Source organism: Eulemur rufifrons, chromosome 15, assembly GCF_041146395.1.
Source record: "Eulemur rufifrons isolate Redbay chromosome 15, OSU_ERuf_1, whole genome shotgun sequence".
Classification (NCBI taxonomy): Eukaryota; Metazoa; Chordata; class Mammalia; order Primates; family Lemuridae; genus Eulemur; species Eulemur rufifrons.
In genome coordinates, this window is record NC_090997.1 from 15,525,142 (window position 1) to 15,548,801 (window position 23,660).

General features: G+C 42.7%; 1 protein-coding gene across 1 annotated transcript in view; it reads right to left on the bottom strand.

Annotated features, from left to right (window-relative positions):
* The window catches only part of ADGRF5 (adhesion G protein-coupled receptor F5), a 98,536-nt gene extending 86,492 nt beyond the window's left edge, over positions 1 to 12,044 (bottom strand). The window contains exon 1 of the mRNA XM_069488153.1: positions 11,899 to 12,044. The gene's annotated coding sequence lies outside the window, so the exon portion shown is untranslated. The remainder of the gene's footprint in view (positions 1 to 11,898) is intronic.
* Positions 12,045 to 23,660: the final 11,616 nt, after the last annotated feature.

The window sequence follows — 23,660 nt, forward strand, 5'->3', positions numbered from 1 at the left end:
CTCTCTTTCTTTCCCTTTCTCTCTCTAAATCTGCTTATGTCTTCTCTAGGCTGCTAATATTTCTTTCTCCTCTCTCATTCTCTTTCTTTGATGTAATACTCTACAAGTTCACAACTAAGATCTCCCATTCATCACCATTAGAAGTGTGCGTGGGTGTGTGCTCGTGCAAGTGTGTAGAAGATCTTGTGGTTTGGTGGTTTAGTTATTGAGGTTAAAAATGGAACTAGGGTAGATCAGTAAATAAGATACAGGCATTAGCCAATGCCTTAATTAGAAGTCTTGTTTTTGAAGGATAATCCATTACAGTAAATAAACCCACATGTTCCTGAAAATTGCCACCTTTAAAATTATTGACTGAAGATGGGTCTCAAGTAAAAAGAAGAAAAAAAAAAGTAGATTTAGCAATTTACATCACATATGAAACTTAAACATAAGGGTTGAATTGTCTGATAAAGTGTTAATAAGTAAAAAGAACTCACAATCTTTGGGAAAATGGATGATTTTTGCAAAACATATTACTAAGTTTTATCAAGAGTAACCCAGACTTGATCTCAAGTCACCTGTCACGTTGTGTTAGCAGTTTGGTCATATATTTGTATTTTAAAAATCCTATCCTTTTTACCAATAAATTCACTCCTGGTCTTTAATGACATATTCATTCACTGGACAAATGTTTCTGAGCCTCTACTTTGTGTAGAATACTATCTTAATGCTGTAAAAAAATAAATCATCCATGAGTTTGGGAAATTGTAGGACATGGTTTATTTCTTACGGCAAGTTTATTGTTGCTATTGGTAATGATTCATTGTTATTATTCATTGCTACTTCTCCATCACAGGGTCTATGCTAAGTGTTTTTTAAGAACATTTTTATGCACAATGTCATTTAATCTTCACAATACTCTTTGAACTAGTTAGCTACTCACACTTTAAAAAGGGAGGTTCGGAAAGGTTAAACAACTTAACCAAGCCTCTTTTAAAAACTAGATTGAAAGTCAAACAAATGGAGAAACTTGAGGGAGAATCTGAATCCCAAACCCAGCTCTTGCCACTATACTTCATTGTGCTTCAAGATAAACTGCCCAGACATAAAGAATGAAATGTTAAACACGCGATAGTGCAAAGGATGGTACAAAGCAATTTAGGATTCGCTTTCAAACATGCAGCCCAGACAAGGGTTACAAAGACGAACCTGGACTGCGAAGAAACCATTAGCCTGCCCAGAGGGAGGCAGGGAGGGGCCCCTATGCCACCAGTGTAAACACTTTTCTAAACAAAGCTAGTAGATGTTTTCTAAATATTGTTTATTATGTCTGACCAAATGTGCATCAAACTTTGGAAGTATCTTCTAAGGTGCTGGTTGAAAAATGTGGATTCTGCAACACTGCTCCCCTTCCTGCATCCCTTCCATCTCCACCATTCTGCACACACAGGTTTCAAATTAATAGGTCCAGGTGGAGCCTGGGAATCTACGTTTTGACCAGCACTCCAGCCTGTTCATCTACTGTTGGTCTCTACACCATCCTTGGACAAACCATGCTTTGCATCTCTCCAGTATTTTACATGCCATTTACAGCTCTCTTGTACTAGCCTTTTATATACCCATTATTTCAAAAACCCAAAGTAGAGATTTTAAAGGGATGAGATTTTTCAAATTAAATAGCAGAGCATGTACTTTCAAATCCTCATAGTCCCAGCAGAGAAGGTAGCATTATCATCTGCCACGAAGAGCTCAGTGAGCCTCTGGCCTTGTCCTCTAAGACGCATCCTTGTCCTACGTACTCCTGGGACACACAGGATGGGTAGATTCTGTTTGGGCTCAGTGTTCAGGCTCATTCTCTGTGGTTACCAGGTTCTCCTTCAGACAACTCTGTAAATCAATCCCTGTGGCTTTGAAAGAAGAGCAGACAAGTTCCGCCGGTGTAGCTGCAGAAAACTTAAGAAACACCAGCATCCATGGTGACGTGGTGATCTTGAAAAATATTAGTTCTGCTTGTTACACCATGGAAACTCCACTGCAGGTGCATGAATATACAGTGTCATTCATGACATTCAGAAATTCTCCCCCAGTGGGGAGAATTTCTAAATATAGAAAGAAATTTCTAAATATAGAGAGAAATTTCTAAATATTAATTCTCTCTAAATATAGACAGAATTTCTAAATATAGAAAGAAAGTTTCGATAGGGTTGTTCGATTTTTCCTTACTGATTTTCCTGAGTTCTAAATAGATTCTTGAAATTTTTCAAAAGAAGATATAAAAATAGCTAACTAACATATGAAAAAGTGTTCAACATCTCTAATCATCAGGGAAATGCAAATCAAAACCACAATGAGATATCACTTAACTCCAGTGAGAATGGCCTTTATCAAAAAGTCCCAAAACTATACATGTTGGCGTGGATGTGGAGAGACAGGTACTCTCATACACTGCTGGTGGGACTGTAACTAGTGCAGCCCCTGTGGAAAACAATGTGGAGATACCTTAAACAGATTCAAGTAGACCTACCATTCGATCCGGCAATCCCATTATTGGGCATCTACCCAGAAGAACAAAAGTCATTCTATAAAAAAGACACCTGCACCCGAATGTTTATAGCAGCACAATTCACAATCGCAAAGATGTGGAAACAATCCAAATGCCCATCAATTCATGAATGGATTAGCAAAATGTGGTATATGTATACCATGGAATATTACTCAGCTATTAGAAATAATGGCGATATGGCATCTCTTTGGTTCTCCTGGAGAGAGCTGGAACCCATTCTATTAAGTGAAGTATCCCAAGAATGGAAAAATAAGCACCACATGTACTCACCAGCAAACTGGTTTCCCTGAGTGCACATTTGGGAATAACACCAATTGGGTATCGGACAGAGATTGGGGCTGAGGGGAAGGGATGGGTGTGTACCTACTTGATGAGTGCGATGCGCACTGCCTGGGGAATGGACATGCTTGAAGTTCTGAGTGGGGGGGATGGGGTGGGGGGAGGGGATGGGTGCACACCAGATGATGAGTGCGATGTGCACTGTCTAGGGAATGGACACAATTGAAGCTCAGACTCGGGGGGATGGGGAGGCATGGGCAATGTATATAACCTGATCTTTTGTACCCCCATAATGAGCTGAAAAACAAACAAAAAAATAAAAAAATTTAAAAAATTTAAAAAAAATTTTAAAACAAATTAAAAAACAAATTTAAAAAAAAGAAAGAAAGTTTCATTCACTTCTGCTTTTAAAGAGGAACTGAAAATTCGAACAGAAAGTGTTAAGACTTGTGGTTTTAATGTTAAATAAAAGGTAAAAATATGTTAAGAGTCTAAATGTGAGTAGTTTAAAATTTAAAATATTGTATTAAAATTAGAATTTACTAAAACATCCATCCTGAAACAGTATAAGATGTTATTGCATCCCAGGGATAAGTCATTTGTTAAATGACACTTTGGTATTTCTAACTCTTTATGAAACATTTATTGAAAATTTTACGTGCTAGGTACCGTGCTAGGTGCTAGAAATAAAAAGATGAATGAGATGGCATCCCTATGTCCTAGGCAAGAAGCGCATGTGAACAAGTACTGAGAATAAAAATATAAAAAGCACTATAAAGGAGGCTTGGGAAAGTGCCCTGTGGCACCTACAAGAGAGATCAGTTCTGCACAGGGATGGAGAGATGTATAAAATGGAAGTAGTCTGGTGGCATTGAAAATAGACTTTGGAGGAAAATTTACTTGAGAGACAAGGGAGAAAAGAGAACTCTAGGCAAAGGCATGAATCTCAGCAGGGGGTGGTATGGATGGAGAAGAGAAGGTGGCCCGGGTTTCGGCTCCTGGGAAGTTGAGAGAACAGCAGAGGGAAAGGACCCTACAGAGAAAATCGAGAAGTCGCAGCCAGAGAAGAAGGAGGAAATCCAGGAGCCTGTGCTGTCTCAGAAGGCAGGGACAAGGCTAGAGGACGTGGCAGTCAACAAGGTCGAATCCTGCTGCTGATGAGACAAGATGGATTTGAGGATGCAGAGGGTGTAGATCATCTTGACAAAAGCATTTGCTAAGGTGCACTGGGGTGGAGGAGACAGAACAGAGGGAAGGGTTGGTGATGACATGGAGACATGAACATCCAGAGGTCTTTCAAGAATTTTGCGAAGCGGGGAAGAGATGGAAGAGTAGCTGAAGGGGAATATGGAGTGGGAAGAGCGGCTGCTCCTTTTGTTTGAAGATGAGAAGGACCTAAGCATAACTAAATGTTACCGGGAAAGGTCCAATAAGAGGGGAGAGAGGGAGAGCTGAGTTCAGGAAGCAGGGAAGGGCCCCTCTTCCCTTGGCACAGGAGAGAAGAATGAAGAGATGGGTGTTGAAGCTGATGCTGGCATGGAGTTGGTGGTGAGAAGGTCAAGGGGAGTTATTTCCCCCAAGAAGGCAAAGCTGTCTGCTGAGAGCGAGGCGTATGTACACGGTGCATGTGCTTGGCCATGCTGGTGCTTGGAGATTTCAGGATGCGAAAGACACCAAGAAAATGTCTCAGGGGATAATTAAAGAGTCTCAGGCTAAGTGAGGGCTTGTGCCCCTCTTCTAATCTCTCCTGGCCTTAGATCTTACCATTACGTGGCTTCTTTGCACTCTCACTTGCAATGCATGGGTGTGTGTCTGTAGATGTGTATAAATATATGACCTGCTCTTGAATTTTCCTGCAGGCAAAACTTCTGCTTTCCCTCTGTGCCTAGTAGAATTCAGGCACATAGAATATGTTCAATAAATAATTCTTGGTTGATTGAAAGATCTTTCAACTTATGATGCCCCAGCTTAGGCCAATAAATAAACTCCAAAGAGAAAAGGAACTATATTTCTAGGAGGGTCCTGCCCTGGGGACAGGGAACTGAAATGGAGTCAGCATTTTTATTAAGAACGCATATTATGATAAAGAAAGTAGAAGTTTTATCTGGTCCGGCCAGTGATTGGGTGCATGTTATGACACTTCATGAAAAGCTTTTAAAATGATGTTTAATCAGTTTTGCATTTTACCTTTTTCCTCTCCAATAACCCACACACGTGCAGATCACGTGGACGTGCATACCTGCAGGTGCACACATGTAACCAAACTCCACAAATTGTTTTGCTTCTTAGATAGCTGGCAGCGTGATTTTTCTGTGATGTGGAGCACGAGAAAGGGTTAAGCAAGGATCTCTAGTAATGCTTCAACTTGTTCTTTGAGGAGTAACAAAGAGAGGAAGCACAGGCTTTGTGGAAGGAAATTCCCAGGCCCCACTTTGGACATTTGCAACCTGCCCTGTGAATCCCTGAGGGGTGTCTGATAATAAACATTTGCAAACAGAACAATCCATAAAGGCATTTTTACTAACATTCTCGCATTCTTACCAAAGGGCTAGAACACATTTTCCTGCATCTGGGGACTTGGAGGGGGCCTGGACAGCCACCTGCTGGCACAGCCCAACAGTCCTGTCCCTGATCAGGACTGTCCCTGCATTTGTACGTGCAGGTCCCCCTTGCTCCTTGGGCCTTTGATTGTTCGGGGGATGGAGATGGATCTTTGAAACGCAGATCACAGCCCCAGTAAAAGACAAGGCGGGTGTGGACTGCTGTGTGCAGACCTGAGTGCCACCTCGTCATCTTCCATGGAGACTTCCAGGCACAACACCGAGCATTGCAACTCTGAGTAATAATACAGTGACCTTCCCCAGGAGTGAGGACAATTTAACAAAGACATGAAAAGCTCTGATAGTAAAGTGTGCCAATTAAGTAATAGATTGGGCTTCTTTTTCTGCAGTAGCAATAAGACGAAAACAAACCAAAACAATCCTGGAGACTTGAGAGTAAATATTTGTCCATTAGTTTCTTGTAAGGAGCTCAAAGCATATTAGGACCAAGATGCAAAACCTACAGCAAAAGTCTAATTTGGGTCAGATTATTTGTAATATTGTACCTCATTTATCCCCAAACCAGTAAAATGTGAAATCTATGGTATCCATTTTGTAGATGAATAAATCAAAGATCAGCAACTGGCCTAGGAGGATAGCAAAGTTCTGGGGCCTTCAGGTATCTGATACTTGTTTTCCTGTGTATGTGTGTGTGTGTGTCTTGGGGCTATGTGTATGTGGTTTTCTTGTTGTTGTTGTTGTTACTAAAATATTCTTAAAACCCCTTTATTAATTGCAATCCAACCCAGGATCCTTTAATGCAGGGGTCCCCAACCTATGTTGAGTTGTATTATTATTTCATTACATATTACAATGTAATATAATAGAAGCAAAGTGCACAATAAATATAATGGGCTTGAATCATCCCCAAACCATCCCCCTGCCTGCATTCTGGTCTATGGAAAAGTTGTCTTCCATGAAAACAGTCTCTGGTGCCAAAAAGGTTGGGGACCGCTGCTCCAACGGCATCCCTGTTTCATGGCTAGACCAGAATCCACTTTGCAGCATGGGTGAGGGTTAGATCCTCGACTACAAATAATAGAAAGCTGAGCATTTACTTTGATGTGCTATCACTGGTCTCGGGGCTATTTTTAGATGAATAATCATGCACGACTGCTCATTTGCATCGGCCTAGAGTTGATGGGCGACCTCCACCTTGACCCTGGCCCTCAGGACTGCATCAACTGAGGGGATGACAGGTTCCAGATTTTACTCTAGGTGGGGTTAGCATGAGCCTCCACTCAGGCCTCCTTCTGCCCTTTGTGCTGTAACAATGGGCGGAAACACAGCCTTGTTAGAGGAAATTCCCAGGGCCACGCTTCGGACATTAGACAGTGGCTTTGCTATGCTGGGTAGGCCAGCATGCATCTAAAAATAAACACACTAGTCTGCAAGGGTTTCTATGATTTTGCCCTGCACAGTTGATTACATTTCAAAGAGATTTAAAAAAAAAAAGTTGTTGTCTTTAAGAAAGCAAGCTTAGGTAAACCTCAAGAATAAAATATATCATGGCTTTGTTTCGATTTGACAAAATGTAGCATTTACTGATACCCATTTCTGTTGAAAAGGCTGTTGCTTTCTTTCCCCAGGATCTCAAAGCAAAATTGAAGAAAACAAAGGCATACTGAGATGCTGCCTAAGCATCTTCAGAAACATGTGAGGGCCCAAAATTGCAAGACCAACCAGTTCTTCCGAGTCCACGAAGGATAAAGTATTAACAAAAAGTCCCTGGGCAGCCTGGGGCTTGTGATATGTGTGGAGGTCCTACCTAAGCTAAACCCTCACTTCCCTAAAAGCAGGTCCTTGGCCAGCAGAGAGGCTGCTGTTAGTGTGCCCTATTTGGCAGAAAAGGAAAAGTGGTGGAAGGCAGCGGCCAATGAGCTTGACTCAGAGCAGGCAGATAGCCCCAGCCAGCTCCCTCCTCTCCCCAAAAGTCAAATATCCCACTCACAGTCCTTGCAATTTAGAAGATGGTAGAATCACTGATTTTTCACTTTTTCAAATTAGACTTCTGAATGGCTAAGAACTCACATCCAGGTAGTCACGTTTCTATTTTCCAGATAGCGAAGGAATCAGGGACAAAGCTCTGAGCCTTGCTGTTGTTTGCCTGACTCTACTTTGGCTGCAAATGTATTAAAATGTGGCAATTTTCCGTCAAATAGGAATGTGTTTGCTGCACAAGAAGTAACCCACAATCTAGTTAAAGAGTAACCCAAGAACACTGGTTTGGAGTGAACTTTTCCCTCCTCATTGTTCTCATGTCTTTTTTGCTCTTTCCTGGAAGCCTAACCTAGCCTATTGTTGCAAAGACCCTATTTTAAACTTACTGCAGCAGGTAGGTAGGGCTAGCTGGTAAAAAGTCAGCTGTCGTCATCCCAGCCTGAAGGTATTTTTGCAGAGTTTCATTTGGTGGCTTGGATTTGGGAACTGACATCATGAGCCTCTTGAGAGCTTTGAGCGGGAAAGGACCTTCGAGGTCATCACCCGGACTCCACCCAACATGGTCATCCCTTTGGGAGCACCCTGGCCACTGGATCAGTCTTCCAGGGTGCTGGAACAATGCCAAGGACAGGGCGTTCACCACTCCACAAGGCAGCTCACCCATTTTTAGACAATTCAGATGGTGGGTAAATCCTTCCGCACATTGAGCTGAAATCTGTTACCCTATAATTTCCACTGATTGATCCTCTGTTGGCCTTCTCCTTTCCCACACAGAGAAACCTTTACATATTTGAAACCAGCCTTCGTGTGCTGCCTCTGGATGTCCCTTCAACTACTGCGTGCATGACAATTTTCTCATTTTCACCATCTTGGCCGGCCTCCGCTTTTAAGATCTGGTATATTTTTTGAAGCAACATATTAAACATTTTAGCTAATTAATCTGCTCTGCAACCTTGTGTGCTAAATATTAGCACATATTTTCAGAAACAAAGCTAAGATTCGACAAGATACAATTACTTGTTCAAGGAAGATATAATTTACTTGTTCAGGATGAGGGATTCAAAACCAGCTCTGCCTCCCTCTAGTGCACCACATGCCTCTGATTAAAAAAGAAATGTTGAGCCAGATAGAGCCAAGGCTGACCTCAGACACAGTCTGAGATCTGTGGCAGGCCACTAGACACCTGCCATGCAGGTGTGCTACAACTTCTGCTTATTGACAGAGATTATCTGCTACAACTTCTGCTTATTGACAGAGATTAATGTGACTTTGAGTGGTTTACAAAGGACCTGCAGAAAACATTCAGCTGCTGAAAGGCAGCTGTAGACAAGGTGGGCATGCAGGACGCATGGAGACAGAGAGATCTGTGAGCAACAGGAAGCAAGAAGGAGTTCTGGAGGTCTGGGAGGCATCTCATTTGGCAGCTGTGGATGATCGGGGAGCAAGAGACAAAGGCTCAGAGGGAGAAAGAATGAACACTTGAGAGTGCCTAGGCAGTGTGCATCAGCCTAAGCCCAGGGGTTGTGTCTGGAGAACAAGCAGAAAGTATTTGTTTTCTCTTTGTTGTCCATGCACTCCAGGAGAGGGCAACGCCCGGGGCAAAGGAAACTGTGTCTTGCCCCAACATTTTATTCTAGGTAAAATCTGTCTAAGATGAAAATCTTTTGGTGGAAAAAGCAAAACCCCACATGTAATCAGAAAGAAAATACTTGCAACTATGCCGTAGTAAGGGTCAATGTAAGGGACTTGCTATCTATCTAACAGCTTCTGGATTTTTCCTGCACCACTTGGTAGAGCTACTTCCCTTCTCCTGGCTGCTTTCCCAAAGCCAAGACTGCTTAAGGATGGCAAGGCCTCCCTCCTCAGCTGACCCACTTCAGACCTACTCTACACCCAACAACACATGCCTAGTGGATTCCTCTGAGCTGCAGGGCACTGCCCCCTGGGGAGCCATTGCCACACTGTGCTCTTGGAAAGGTACCAAAGGGCAATATAAATGTCGATGGCTGAGCACATGGGCATAGCAATGAAATGAGTTTTTAAAGATCTCTTTGCTGATTTGACGCAGAGAACTGCAGAGCACTGCCCTTCAAATTATCATGTAGCAGAAGAGAATGTGAGTGCAGAGTCTCCCTGGATATGGTCTTCTCTGCGCTCTCTATGAAGAAAGGGGCTTCTCTTCCCTGTAGTTCTGTCTTGTTCACCACTTGAGAAAATGAGAGGAAGGTTGTGGATCTGCCCAAGGTCACATGGCAAGAGAGTTGCAGGTGCAGGACTAACTTTGAGGCTCCAAAGCACAGTTCAGCTTTCTTTCCACTGAACCGCACTGCCTTCAAGCTCTCGACACCTTTACTTGGCTGTGCCAGCATTTATTAGGGATGTGGCTTGTTTCAGTTTTTCTTAATGCTTTTGTAGGGAGAAGCAGGATAGAGGATGACAGAAAGTGAGTCCTCTAGATGAGAGCTGCATGGAGGCAGGACTCCCATCTGCACTGTGTGCCGTCATGTCCCAACACGGAGCACACTGCCTGGCATGTGCAAGGTGCTCAGTAAGTCCTTGACTTTGAGTGGTGGGGAATGAGGGTCACTGATATGGAAACACTGAATGGAAGAGGCTACCCACAGCGACATAGAGAAATACATTCTAAAAGGCATGGCACATAGTAGGTACTCAAAATATTTGCTGAATAAAGGAATCCAGCAAAGCCTCAGAAAGGAGAGTGTGGGACAACGTTATAGGGATTGGCAATGTCCTTGGGGAAAAACTATAGATCTCAATCTGATAACGAAGTTGGGTTCTCCGGATAATATATACATTCATTTGTTCATTTTTCATTCATTCAGCAAACACTGACTGAGAACAAAGCTGTGTGCCAGGCATTGTGTCAAGTGCTATGGATTCAGAAATAAAAGACACATAACTCCTTAGGATGAAAAAATACATAGCAGCTGTCATTTCATGTGCTAAAGGTCAAGGCAAAAGCATTTCACCAAGTGCACACAAATCGCAGAGCTGAGGGCCACTGAGGAGGAGCTGGGCTGGGCGAAGGGAACGAAGGGCTGCAAATCGGGCTGTAGTGGGGAGTCTGGGAGGAGATGAATGGCAGTGCCCCAGGCAGGGAGAGCAGCACACACAGCAATAGGCAGGCATTCCAGCGCTCACACATGGGGGAGACAGAAGGTGTTCAATACGGCCAGGAGGGGAGGTGGGAGGGGGTGAGGCTGGCAGGGCGACAAGGAGCAGACCTTGAAGGTCTTGTCTACCCTCCTAAAGTCAGTGCTTCTCAAACTTTAATGTGCATATGAATTACCCGGAGATCTTCTTATAATGTGGATTCAGTAAGCCTGGGGAGGGGATGGAGAATTTGTTCCCAAGTGATCATTCCTAAGTGATGCCTAATACAGCTGGTCCCCAGACTACATTTTAGGTAGCAAGGCTATATGCAACAGAGAGTCACAGAAATATTGCACTGGGAGCGACAGCATCAGACTTGCATCTTCCCAAGAACCCTGCAGCAGGATATGGAGGACAGAATGGAGGGAGGTTGTACTGAGGTAAAATACAGAAGTGGTAGGAAATTATGAGCATCTGAACTAAATAAGCTAGGGAAGAATAGTAAATGTTCAATACATAAGTATAAAGTGGTTGACATTCTATGAAATCAGTATGAATTATTTCTCTTAGAGGAAAAGCTGGTTTTAAGGACGAAATGAAACAATAAAAACATCAGAGGCCAAAAAAATTAATACAGAGAAATATGTAGTGTTATTTGAATACCCCTTTACCCCTCTCCGGGTCTCAGTTGACCCATCACCTTGAACCCTAACAGTGACCAACAAGAGCAGCCAGCTGGGAAACAAGCACCATCCCTGCGGACGATTACAGCAGAGAAAATCAAGTCAGCCTTCTCAGCCACCCCTTGATACCTGTCACTACCTGTACTGAATTTCAGGAACCCTCAGGAAGAGCAACTGTTCCATAGAAAATCCTAGAAAATAACATGGAAATCCACCAGATCCTTGAACGAAGTGTTTGTTCTTTTACTTATAACGCTCAGGTACTCTACATTAGAAATACCTGTTTCTACTTCTGTTAGAAAAATCCTCTGTCAACTCCAGTGTATCTTTAATTGCAAAACGCAGAAAGGAATTTAAAAAAGATCATGATAGGGGTCTACATTATTGAAAAGAAATGGCAGTTTGCAAACTGTCCCCCTTATACAAAAGCCAAAAAATTAAAAAAAAAATATGCAACTTCTAATGAGATTTGCACTGCAAAGAAAATAAGAGCCTGTGTCTTGGTCTACGACTATACTGGTTAGCATGCTTTAGCCAAAGATGTACAGATTCAAAAAACCCAAATGTCTTATTCTCTCTCACTACTTCTCCTCCCAGTCTTGTAAATCCGTAAATCTCCACAAGACACGCAGGTTGAGGACGTGCAGCTGACTAGAAATGCCAAGACAGACACATCCACTTCAGAACAGCTTGATTCGCATTTAACAAGACAAAGCAAAATAACGCAGGTACCTACCTTTCCCTGCTGTGGTTTGCAGGCTCCTGCAATTCAACCCCTTCCTGAAGATCTTCCCCAAAACCTCTTAGATGAGGCGAAGCTTCAGGGCAGCCCATTCAATCCCACAACCAGAGGAGGGTGGGGTTTCACCAGACCAGGCTTCAGATGCCGCGGGCTCCTGCAGGCTTCCGTAGGGAGCAGAGGTGAACTGCCTTCTGTCCTCTGCTGCAGGAAAAGCCGGGAGGCACTGTGTCACTGGGGGTGGGGGCGGGGGCGGGAAGTAATATGGGGCCTGTAATAAATGAGAGATCCTCTCCACATGATTTCCTGTATTCGGTGCCTGATGCCTCTCTCCAGCCTCCCCAGAGAAAATAAGAAATTTAACCTTGTCCTCTGGCCGCTGGAAAGAAGAGAATAAACACGGTGGGAACCATGACCGAGAGAAGGAGCAGGACCACAGACGGGGAGCCAAGGGGCCTGTGAGCTTTACCTTCCACCAAGTAGTGCTCTCTTCCTGAAGTTTCTCCAAGTGTTTAACTCTGCAAAAGTCAAGAATGCCCTCGTCCTCTTCCACGAAGCTGAAGTGTATTCTGGCCACAGTCCAGATGTCATGTTACAGAGCAGCTGACAAGAGGCAGGTCAGAACAGGCCCCGGGAGAGTCCATTCCCAGCCTCAGGAAAGACCCTCCTTGGCTCTGCCTTTGGAAAGGCTGGTGACTTTCTGTTCTTAATCCTGGAATGACTCCTGAAGTCCTCAGGCCATTTTGCCCTGGGATTTAAAGACCGATCTGAAGGTTACCCTCCATGGATTGCGGGAAGTAGGACCCTCTCCATACTTTGTGGGGCTCGATGTAAAACAAAAGTGCAAGGCCACTTGTTTAAAAGTTGTGAATTTCAAGATGGTGACAACAGAACATTAAACCAAGGGTGAGGGCCCTGCTGAGCACAGGGCTCTATGCAACTGCACAGGCTGTATGTATATCCATGAAGCCAGTCCTGGCTAGAGAAAGAAGGCGGGTACCCTGGGGTGCATGAATTTTAACAAGCTGAGCTGTCAGGGGGCCTGGACTATCTCCATTTTGTTCAGTGTGTGACAGTCCTCCAACAGCAGCACAAGGGGGTAGCTGGTGCAAGGGGGTAAAATGCTGGGCTGGGGGTGTGAGCAGGCACAGGGCACAAGCATATCACTGAGTTAAAAAATCACACCATGGCCATCTCTTGGCTCACCTCCAGTCCATTCTCCTCCCAGCAGCCAGGGTGATCTCCCTCTAATACAATCTTTATGATATAATTCCCATGCCTAAAATCGTTTGGTAGCTTAAGGATAAGGCCAAACCCTTTAACATGCACTGGCTATCCTCTCTTACTTTACATCAAAGCCCACCTCCACCTGCTCTCTTCTCTCCCTTCTCAACCCTCCTTCCTCACCTCTCTCCACTCACGGGAATCTCTCTGTGAAGAATGACTTCCCCCCAAACCCCAACCCTTGGAATCTCACATCCTCCAGAATGCATTTCCCAATCCCCAGGCTCCTTTGGTGTTCTTCTGAGCAAACCACACCTATCTCTCTCCTAAGACCCAAAGCGAGGAAGCGAGGAAGCCTGCCCACTTGTCCTCCTGCCTCCCGTGGGGCCATCACTCTGTGTCTGTTTCAGGAGCCAGCAGTGTCTGATTTGTGTAAGTTTAGTTTAGGAGGAGGAGCGTCATTAATGACAGTTATTACATGTAGGGGAAGGAAAATATATGACTCAGAGGAAAACACAAGATTGTTGTTACGGTTTTACAGACAAAGTGGAGCAACTTCGCAGGCAACATTGCGGTGCTGTTGTTGAATGTGGATTAACATGCTGCACTTTGTCATGTGCTGTACATCACTGTTCTCGCAGAGACTGTATTATAAGTAGGCAATGATGTCTATCCAGAAAAGGAAGCCTTAGGCATGCCCACAAGAAAGAGAACAAAAGTTTGTAAGGGTGAAGGGAGACGGGAAGTTGTTGGAGGTGAAGAGAGAGGGGGAGAAAGAAGGGTATGTCCAATGGGGCAGTGGAAAGGAAAGAGAAGATGAAGGAGGCATCTGGAAGGAGGGGCAAAGACAGGGGAGGATGATGAAGCACAGGATGGAACAAAGGTTAGAAAACAGGGAGGTTGTGGGCGTGGAGGAAACCACTGCCACAGGTCAGCATCTCACCTAGAAGCAGCGCAGCCTGACTCCCCAAACCTTTCCCACTGGTGCTCCCTGATCCATCAAACCTGTGTCTTCTAGAAGTCAAAAGGCAAACGGGGGTGTAGGGACGTGCCACAGTGCTACTGTTACAAGTCAGAAATTAGCTTCTACATTTTGCTTGGACTTGGAAACGTTGTCAAAGCCCTGTAATAATGTTATATTTCACGGTTTGGAACACTTCCGCAACAGACTTACAACTAGAATCTCTGAACATGTATCCTGATTATTTCTTATGGTTCCCCTGAATCAAAAGATCACTCAGTGCTTTTGTAAGGGCTGTGTGTGGCTGAGAAGCCCCAGCTGAGGCTGCCTGGCTGCAGTATAAGCTATAGCAACAGAGATCCACACTCTAACATCTATAAAGATGATCAAAATATGCGTGCTTCTGAATATCTGGTTTTGTGCACCTAACTGGAATTACACATATGCATATATCTATAATGAAGCAAGGATATTTATTAAACCAGTCATTTCAATCTTCTTCTTAAAGTCTCAATTTGGTTCCTCATTAATGGATATTACTTCCACTGGAAATGGAAGTGTCAGGAAAAAATAATGAAAGACCTGGACATGAGAAAAGTGTATCCTGTCAATAGAATGTTGAGTATTGTCTAGCAAAAGGCACTCAGCTGGGGAGCTGAATCTATAGGGGTTTATGCCTTTGATTATCTTTGACTGCCTAATTTATTATTCTAAAGGATGCAGAAACTAATAGTAATGCAAATGATTCTTGTCCATAGAAATGCGAATTAATTTTGTCCAGTACAGATAAAATTGATTTCCACACTGTAGAAATGATTATCCCAAACATTACATTTTAGTGCATGTTAGGATATTAGCGAGTTTTGTATCTATTAGCAAATTCAATTCAGCATTCCTGATTGTCTATATCAAAATACATCTGCTGTTGAGATTTCTGTTTGAATGAATTTTACCATTTTACCACTCCCCTCATTAATGAATGAGCTAAGTAAAACCTGTGTCTCATGTTCATTTTATATTTGTATGAGAGTCAGGATTTCAGCTTTTTGAAAATGATCTTTTAACAGAGGGTAGGTGATCAACAGTGCTTACAGCAACTTGTATCAGGAATTTGTAGTGGCAGAACTGTTTTCTTAAATGTTTTGCCTAGTTTTATATGTTCCCTGAGTATGTAAAATAAAAACAGGGAATAAACTAAACGTATTGATTATGAAAGTAAAGGACAAAGCTATATCAGCTGAAAAATGAGAAGGGTACAGTTTCATTTAGGGCACAAGTATAGGCAAAACTCAAAGCAGGAATATATAAAACAATAGCTGGACACGGGTTTACTAAATATGGTGAAATTGAATTCGTTTATGCACCCTTGAAACCAATACTTGGAGGGGAGAAGACCTTGATAAGCAAAGGGCGCACATTTCACCTCTTCCAAAGTTCCGTAAGATAGTATTTTCAGGAATTCTAGCCACATGAGCAACTAACTATTCAGAAATGTCCCACTGTCAATCAGTTATAGCAAACCCTTCAACAAAGAGGGCAGTGACATTTTGACAGGAAGAAACTAGAAAATATCGATATGTTTGTGTGGTTTGGTTTCTCTTTAATTTTCATAATTTTTGAATTATAATATTTATATTCTTAATATGAAAGACATAAAATTATTTGTCTTTAAGAAATGGTCTGGGCCGGGCGCGGTGGCTCACGCCTGTAATCCTAGCACTCTGGGAGGCCGAGGTGGGCGGATCGTTTGAGCTCAGGAGTTCGAGACCAGCCTGAGCAAGAGCGAGACCCCATCTCTACTAAAAATAGAAAGAAATTATATGGACAGCTAAAAATATATATAAAAAATATTAGCCGGGCATGGTGGTGCATGCCTGTAGTCCCAGCTACTCGGGAGGCTGAGACAGGAGGATTGCTTGAGCTCAGGAGTTTGAGGTTGCTGTGAGCTAGGCTGACGCCACGGCACTCACTCTAGCCTGGGCAACAGAGTGAGACTCTGTCTCAAAAAAAAAAAAAAAAAAAAAAAAAAAAAAAGAAATGGTCTGGTCAATCAGTTCAATTTTATTCACTAAAACTTAGTGCCAAATAAGCAGGTAAACATAAAGACTGTTTTGTTTTGTTTATGTTTTGCTTTTTACTTGCGAAATAAATGTGTAGTTAATTTCATAATTGCAAGGGGGAGAAATGGCACACCTGACAGCTCAGTGTGGAAGTCATGGATGTTTTACTGAGAAGAGTGAGTCCTGATGTTAGAGCAATCGTGAGAAGCAGAAATGATCATGGCAGGAAACAGAACACATGTGATCTGTTAGGTACTCAAAGACCACTTACCACAGATGTATAGCTCTTTCTGCAAGAGCTAAAAGTAGCCTTGTGATGCTAGAATCAGTCAAGCCAGCTTTGGCTTAGCCTGCATTAGAGGTGAGACTAGACTCCTTTCATTGGCACTTTTTCTCTGCCAACTATTAGCACTAACATCATACGTGTCATTGAGGATGGAGTGCTAAGAGGGAACTAGTAAAGAGCTCTATAACTTTTACTATTTCATTGAGAGATTAAAAGAAGTGTGTAAACCATAAGATGAAACCTGTGAAAGAGGGAACATATATGTGAAACACCAGTGAGCTTGTTCTGGTTTTTTTTTTTTTTTTTTTGAGACAAAGTCTTGCTCCATCACCAGGACTAGAGTGCCTAGCTCACAGCAACCTCAAACTCCTGGGCTCAAGGGATCCTCCTGCCTCAGCCTCCAAAGTAGCTGGGACTACAGGCATGCACTACCATGCCCAGCTAATTTTTCTATTTTTAGTAGATACGGGATCTCACTCTTTCTCAGGCTGGTCTCAAACTCTTAACCTGAAGTGATTCTCCCACTTCGGCCTCCCAGAGTGCTAGGATTACAGGCATGAGCCACCGTGCCCAGCCAGTGGGATTGTTCCTGTTCACCTTAAGTGAGGCAACTGACCTCTATCATGTTTTCTTTGAAAATGAAGATGTTAGGAATAAAAGAAAGAAAGAAAGAAAGAAAGAAAGAAAGAAAGAGAGAAAGAGAGAAAGAAAAACAGAGAGAGAGAAAGAAAGAAAGAGAGAGAGAGAGAGAGAGAGAAGGAAAAGAAGAAAGAGAGGGAAAGAGAGAGAGAAAGAAAGAAAGAAAGGAAGGAAGAGAAAGGTAGGGAGGGAGGAAGAGGAGGAAGGAAGGAAGGACACACACACAGAAGAAAACAAGTGTTTTAAGAAACTAGGAATTCTCAAACACTGCTGAGTGTTTTGGGGGAAATTAGAAACTCTCACACATTTCTAGGTGAGTGTAATTTGGTAAATCACTTTGGAGAACAATTTGGCAGTATCCAGGATAGCTCAAAATTCTAATATATATATGCATCAGTAGGAAAATTGATAGAAGATTTTTGGTATTATTACAGGGATGATGAACTGAGTCTATATGTATCAGCATGGATGGATAATAATAATTAATTAAAAAGTGGGGAGAAAAGCCAAAGGGAAAGAAGTATAAAAAAGCCACTTGCAGAAAAACATGCACAATGTCATATAATGAAAAAACTACACAATGCCATCCAAGAGAAGGAAGCATAGAATAGGACTAAGCAGGAATAAAGATGTTTTCACTTTATTCTATATGTTTGATATAAAAAAGAAAGAAAAATGGCAAAATACCAATATTTAATTCTGTATAGCATGCAATGCAGATGCTTGTTTTCTTTGTAGTTTTTTTTTTAAAGAAAAAGCAGTCATTAAAATATTGTTTTAAAAAATAGACTCATTTTGATTCATAGACACCTTCTTTTCTCACCCTTTACCTGCAACTGAGCTAGAAAAAAAAGTTATTAGGAAAAGAATCCTAGGGGCGATCATAATTATCTCAATGCTTGATGACATGACAGGACCATCCTTGGCTCTATCTCAGATTTGCTCACTTCTCCCATGTGAAATGAACCTTCTGTCCTCAGAGTCCCCGGCAGGTATGGTATTGTCCACAGTGTCCTGCACGTTATCGGAGCTGATTCCTGCACTGACTGACAGCTCAGCATCCTCTGTTCTGTGTGCTCTTTAATGTAGATCACAAGACAAGGTACAAAGCCTCAATGAATACACCTAAAAATTTTCCAAAGGCACCTTGCTTTAAAAATGTTATGTGTCTTTGGAAATTTGAAAAAGAGATTATTGTATTTGAATGATGTAAAGAGGAACTTAGTTCAACAGCTAAACTTAGGCATTCTGCATCAGAGTACAAATCCTGTTTGTTTGGTTTGGTTCATAGGTTTGGTTTGCGGAGTTTAGCAACAAGCCAGTGTGGGTTGAGAATACACCAAAAATCTTTTTTTTTTTTCCTTTTAGTTGTAGGCTTTGTGAAAGATGTCTGAAATTTCTCTAACCTCTGACTTTCATATTAGGCAAGGGGTTGTCCTTGTCTCAGCCTCACACCCAAGCTGGCCATTTAATGTCTCTGACGGAGAGGTGGATAAACAAACAGAGACCGTGTCTCTCTAAAGATGTGACTGAGGGAAATCACCTTTCCATCTAGGAGACGTGACTGTAATAATGTCAAAGCCGCTGGTGATGCAGGTCTTCTTGGGTCACCGCCCCCTACGCTGCTTCCCCTCTGAGGCACTTCTGTGCCCCACCAGCATGCACAATGCAGGGATGTGTTCAAGACCCCCTTCGTTTTCAGGAGTCTCTGCCTCCAAATCACCTTCCATCTCCCTGGTGTCCCTCTGGTCACAAGTTCCTCTCCCTCCCTGTCATCCTTCCATTCCCCTCATACTTAGCCATCACCCCTGCTCTTCCAGTGTTCATTGAAGACTGGCATCTGGCTCACACTCTGCTTTTCACTCTGCAAGCATTCTCTGTCACTTCTGCATCCTCACTGCCAAGACCCTGGTTTCTCACTTCCTTTGAGCTCCTCAATGCCAATGACTTTCATCCCACTTTAGCAAAATCACCCTGACGTGAGTGTGATTGTGTGGTGACATTGTCCCACACTATCACCATCTGGGACTGCTGTAATTCCAAAGTTTGACTTTGGGGGTGCATATGCCCTCTTTCCTCCCCTTCCTCACTCCCACGGGACCTCTTTCTTCACTGAGAGCACCAGTCCTTCCACCCTCCTCTTAGCCTTCCAACTACTTCGAGTTACTCCTGCATCCCCACCAAACCCAGATGCCATGGATAGTATTTACGTACTCTGTTTGCCAATTTGCTATTATTTCTTTCTTTCTTGACATTCCACTGTACCACCAGCAAACTCTGGTCTTAGGGGACATACCAATCCATCTTCCCTGTTCTCTCTGTGACCAACAGGGGAGGTTAGAAAAGGTTACTGAAGAGCAAGGCATACCTGGGTCCTCACAGCTGCTTGACAAAGATTTCCTGGGCACAGTAGCCTCATTACACTTAATCCCTTTGCTTGAAAATATGTTTATGTCTCTTACTTCAAAATCTTCACCAACAAACCTTACCTTAACTCTTCCTACCTGAGATTACCATCCTATCGTTTCCCTTCAATTTGCCACCAGATTTCTCAAAAAACTGATGGATAATCATTCACTCTCTTCCTCCTGTCTCCAAAGCTCTAGTAATCCATCTCTCTCCCTGAGCCACTCTCTTTAAACAACTTTGGGCTAACAGGGCCTTTTCTCAGATCTCATCTTTCTCATCATGACACTTTTACTGTATCAGTCAATTCTTGAAGCTCTTCTCTCATCTTGGCACCTTCACCACCTGGAGTCTCCATCCATGTTCTTCCTCCTGATCTGGCTTTTCTTCTTCATTCCTCCTTGAATGAGAACATTTCCTGAAGTGCCTGACACCCCTTGCCCTGTTTCTAGTGCCACCACACTTCTAGTTCCCAGGTGCAAATCTGGAGTGTGATAATTTGCCTTACTTTCTCCTTTCTTATCTCTTCCTGCCTGAACTACCAAGAAATTATGCTCTATCTTCTCTGCCCCTGGACTTCATCCTCCCAGCCATCTAACCAGGTTAATTTCCTGGCTAACTGCCAAGGTAATTTCCTTAAAGCACTGCTATGATTTCAATACTCTTTCCTTGAAAATCCTCCATGACACCTGTGCTGCACACATACCTGCCTCTCAGGAGGCTTTGCTCTTAGACTGTCATCCCAAACTATCCCAGCCTACACCTAGTCCACCTTTGCAATGCAACTTCCTCTGCTCTTCTGTACTTTGCACTGGCTCCAGACCCAAATGAATCTCCTTCTCTCCCTCCAGCAACACTTGCCCTTTCCTCTTCTTCGAGGAGCTAGGATTCCAGCTGGAGTCGTCCGTCAGAGTCTCCAACAGGTCCACATGTCCCGCATGAAGTCCAGCTCCTCTGCAAACCCTTCTCTGATAAATGATGCCAGAAGTAATCTCTCCCATTGCTGAAATGCTAGAGCACATAACATCTGTATCACTTGGGAAGTCCTTCCCAGTCTTACATATTATCTGTTTATGACTTTATAACCGAACTATTCATATGATAATAAAAATAATAATATCAAAAACTCATTGAGTACTATTTGCCAAGGCCTTGACATAGATTAATTTATTTAATTCTCTCAATGAACAACCCTATGGATGCTTGCAGCTTTTCCTTTAATATAGAAAAAAAGAATGGCAGCGCTCCCATTGAACATAGTATGGGAAATCCACCAAAGCCCAGCCCTCCCACTCTCCATTCCTCTGGGATTCTCAAGAAGGGGATGTGAGAGGGAGCTGCATTCTTCTGAGCCAGCGTCACTACAGGCTGCACGGGGACCAGCACCCAGTGACAGACCGCCTACACATTGCTCTTGGTTCCTGTGTTGAACTCCACATCCTCCCTTTCCCCAGAGCCTCATTAGCATAACGCCATTGAGTAGAACAGATTTTACTGGAGATCTGAGATAAGGGAGATGGGTAGTCACTTCACAGCCCAGAAAAACCACTTAAATTGATTACTGGACATCATTGTCCTAAAGTCCCTCTGCCACCACTCCACAGGGAATTGTTCTGGCCAATGTTATCCTCCAGCCTCCATCTACATCACACTGCGTGGGCTCCTCTTCCTTTCCAGGGCCTCATGACATCTCTCTCCTCTCCCTTATCTTCTGGGTTCTGCCCCTCAATGCCGTGTAAATTACTATTTCCTCTCACTACGTAATGCAGAGGAATTCAGCTCTCTTCTTGTTTTTCCCTCACTCATCCAAATACCCAGGGAGTTTCGGCTTTCACCTCCAAATGGCTGCATTTGGGGTAGTTTCTAAAACAAGCCTCCGTCTTTATGCTACTCCTTTAGAAAGCTGCAATACAAAGATCAATTTATTTTATTTTATTTTTTTAGAGACAGGGTCTTGCTCTGTTGCCCAGACTGGAGCGCAGTGGCCCATTCATAGCTCACTGCAGCCTCAAACCCCTGGGCTCAAGCGATCCTCCTACCTCAGCCTCCTGAATATCCAGGACTACAGGTGTGTGCCACCACATCTGGATAAGTTTTTTTATTTTTATTTTTTGTAGAGACAAGGTCTTGCTCTTGCTCAGGTTTATCTCAAACTCATGGGCTCAAGAGACCTTCTCGCCTCAGCCTCCCAAAGATTATAGGCATCATGCCCTGATCAATTTAAATAGCAACATTTTATTTTTCTTCCTTAGCTTTTATATATTGTATCTTCCTGGTACCTGGTATATGTATGTTTTATCTTTCATCCTATATTTTAAGCATCTTGACTGCAATCATTAGCTTCGTATCCCTCTTTGTGCCACAACCTTGTTGATAAATAAATTAATGAGAAAGACGAGGACAGGAGGCATGAGGACAGTGTGCACTCAGAATGGATAAAGAGAAGAGAGCTCCAATTTCTATCGATGATAGGAAAAGTCTGGAAGGGCTCTTTTTCATAGTTGCAAATCACCCATAGCTGGAAGATAGGAAAGTGCACAGGAGTGAAATTTGGCAAGGTCTAAAGTTTCCACAGTATTTTCAGAATGCACTGCCTCTTCTTTACTTGGGTTTAGATGACTAAATGTATTCTGCAAATACTGGACATTTTAGAAAACAATGTGAGGTATCCTTCCTCAGCCCCCCTTTTTTCTGAAATGAGAAATGTAGGCGAAATAAACTGCCTTCAGTCTCCTTGGGCTGAACCTGACGCCAGGGTGTGGGCAGCACTTGGGTTGAAACCACTTCCTCTGGTTTATCAGTGTTGAAACCGTCCTCAAGCCAATAGTTCAGTCTGTTCCCAGAGGATGACTTCCATTCTCTCTGCCTCAAAACCCGGTCATTTTTCCTCACAGAAACAGTAATTTTCTCAGCTATTAATTCTTCAAATCAACTGGAATTTCTAAAAAACATGCTCTTTATTCCTCCCTAACAATCACAAAGACTCTTCTTTATTTTAAGTGACTTTCCTAATCATGCCCAGAAAACTTAGAGAGAAAATCTGCCTGCACCACCAAGGATTTGGCAATTCTATCCCACACTCTGCGCCAGGTTTTGTGCCAGCTCTAGGGACAGATAAGACCCATTCTAGACCGAAGCAGCTCACAGTATAAGCAATTACACAATTTCATAACCATTTAAATTTAGAAACACTTGAACCCCAGAGTGTTAACCTCTTTGGTATTTTAAAAACAACTTTAAAGTCATTTGGAAAGAATTACTACCTGCTGTTATCTCAACTATATTGCCCATATCTGAGAGAAATGAGGATATGGCAGTTTAGAAGTCACAAAAAATTCTAATCCCAAACACAGTCATTTGTTTGGGAATTCAGGGCACATTTTTAACAAAAACAAAATTTCTAAAAGAACAACACTGATAATAATTGCTGTCATGTATTGCCTATGTATCATGTACCAGATACTCTGCTAGGTTGAATGATATTATTTCACTCAATTCTGATAACAGCTCAGAAATGTGGGTGTGCGGATTTCCATCTTTTGCAGGAAACTAAAACTCAGAGAGATAATGTTACCTGCTTGTGGTCTCTTCACTGTGTTTTAAGGATGTACAGAGTGATTTTTTTGGCTCCTATAGTAAGTATTGAAGAAGTAAATGAAGGGAAGAATGAACAAGTGAGTTCCTGAAACAATCCACGCTGCCTATTTAATTGTCCATATGCGAAGAAAAATAAGCACAGAAAAATAATTATAATCATAGTTAAAAAAACTATGCAGAAAATCAATAATTTTAAATAAAAATTTTTCCCATTAGTTTGATTTTTGAGAGGCACCAGTCTAAACGGAGAAGTGAGATGGACATTTTGGGGAGATAATTTTAGTCACATTGAACTTGGCCCTAATTTCACTCAAAAACTTTTGGCTTTACTTTTCCTTGATACTGGTGTACCTCCCCACTATTTTTGTTTTTATCACCGAGGCAAGTTTCCTCTGGGCTATCATAGAGAACAAAATGAAACATCTCTCACTAAAGGTGGCAGAAATTCAAGGACAGTGAATCTTCACATTCTATTTCTTATGATCCATCAGTCACCACTAGAGACTCTGGATCAAATCCTGATGGAAACAGAAATTCCAGTGTCCCCTCTCCCGTGGCCCTCAACACCCATCAAGGACATCGATGT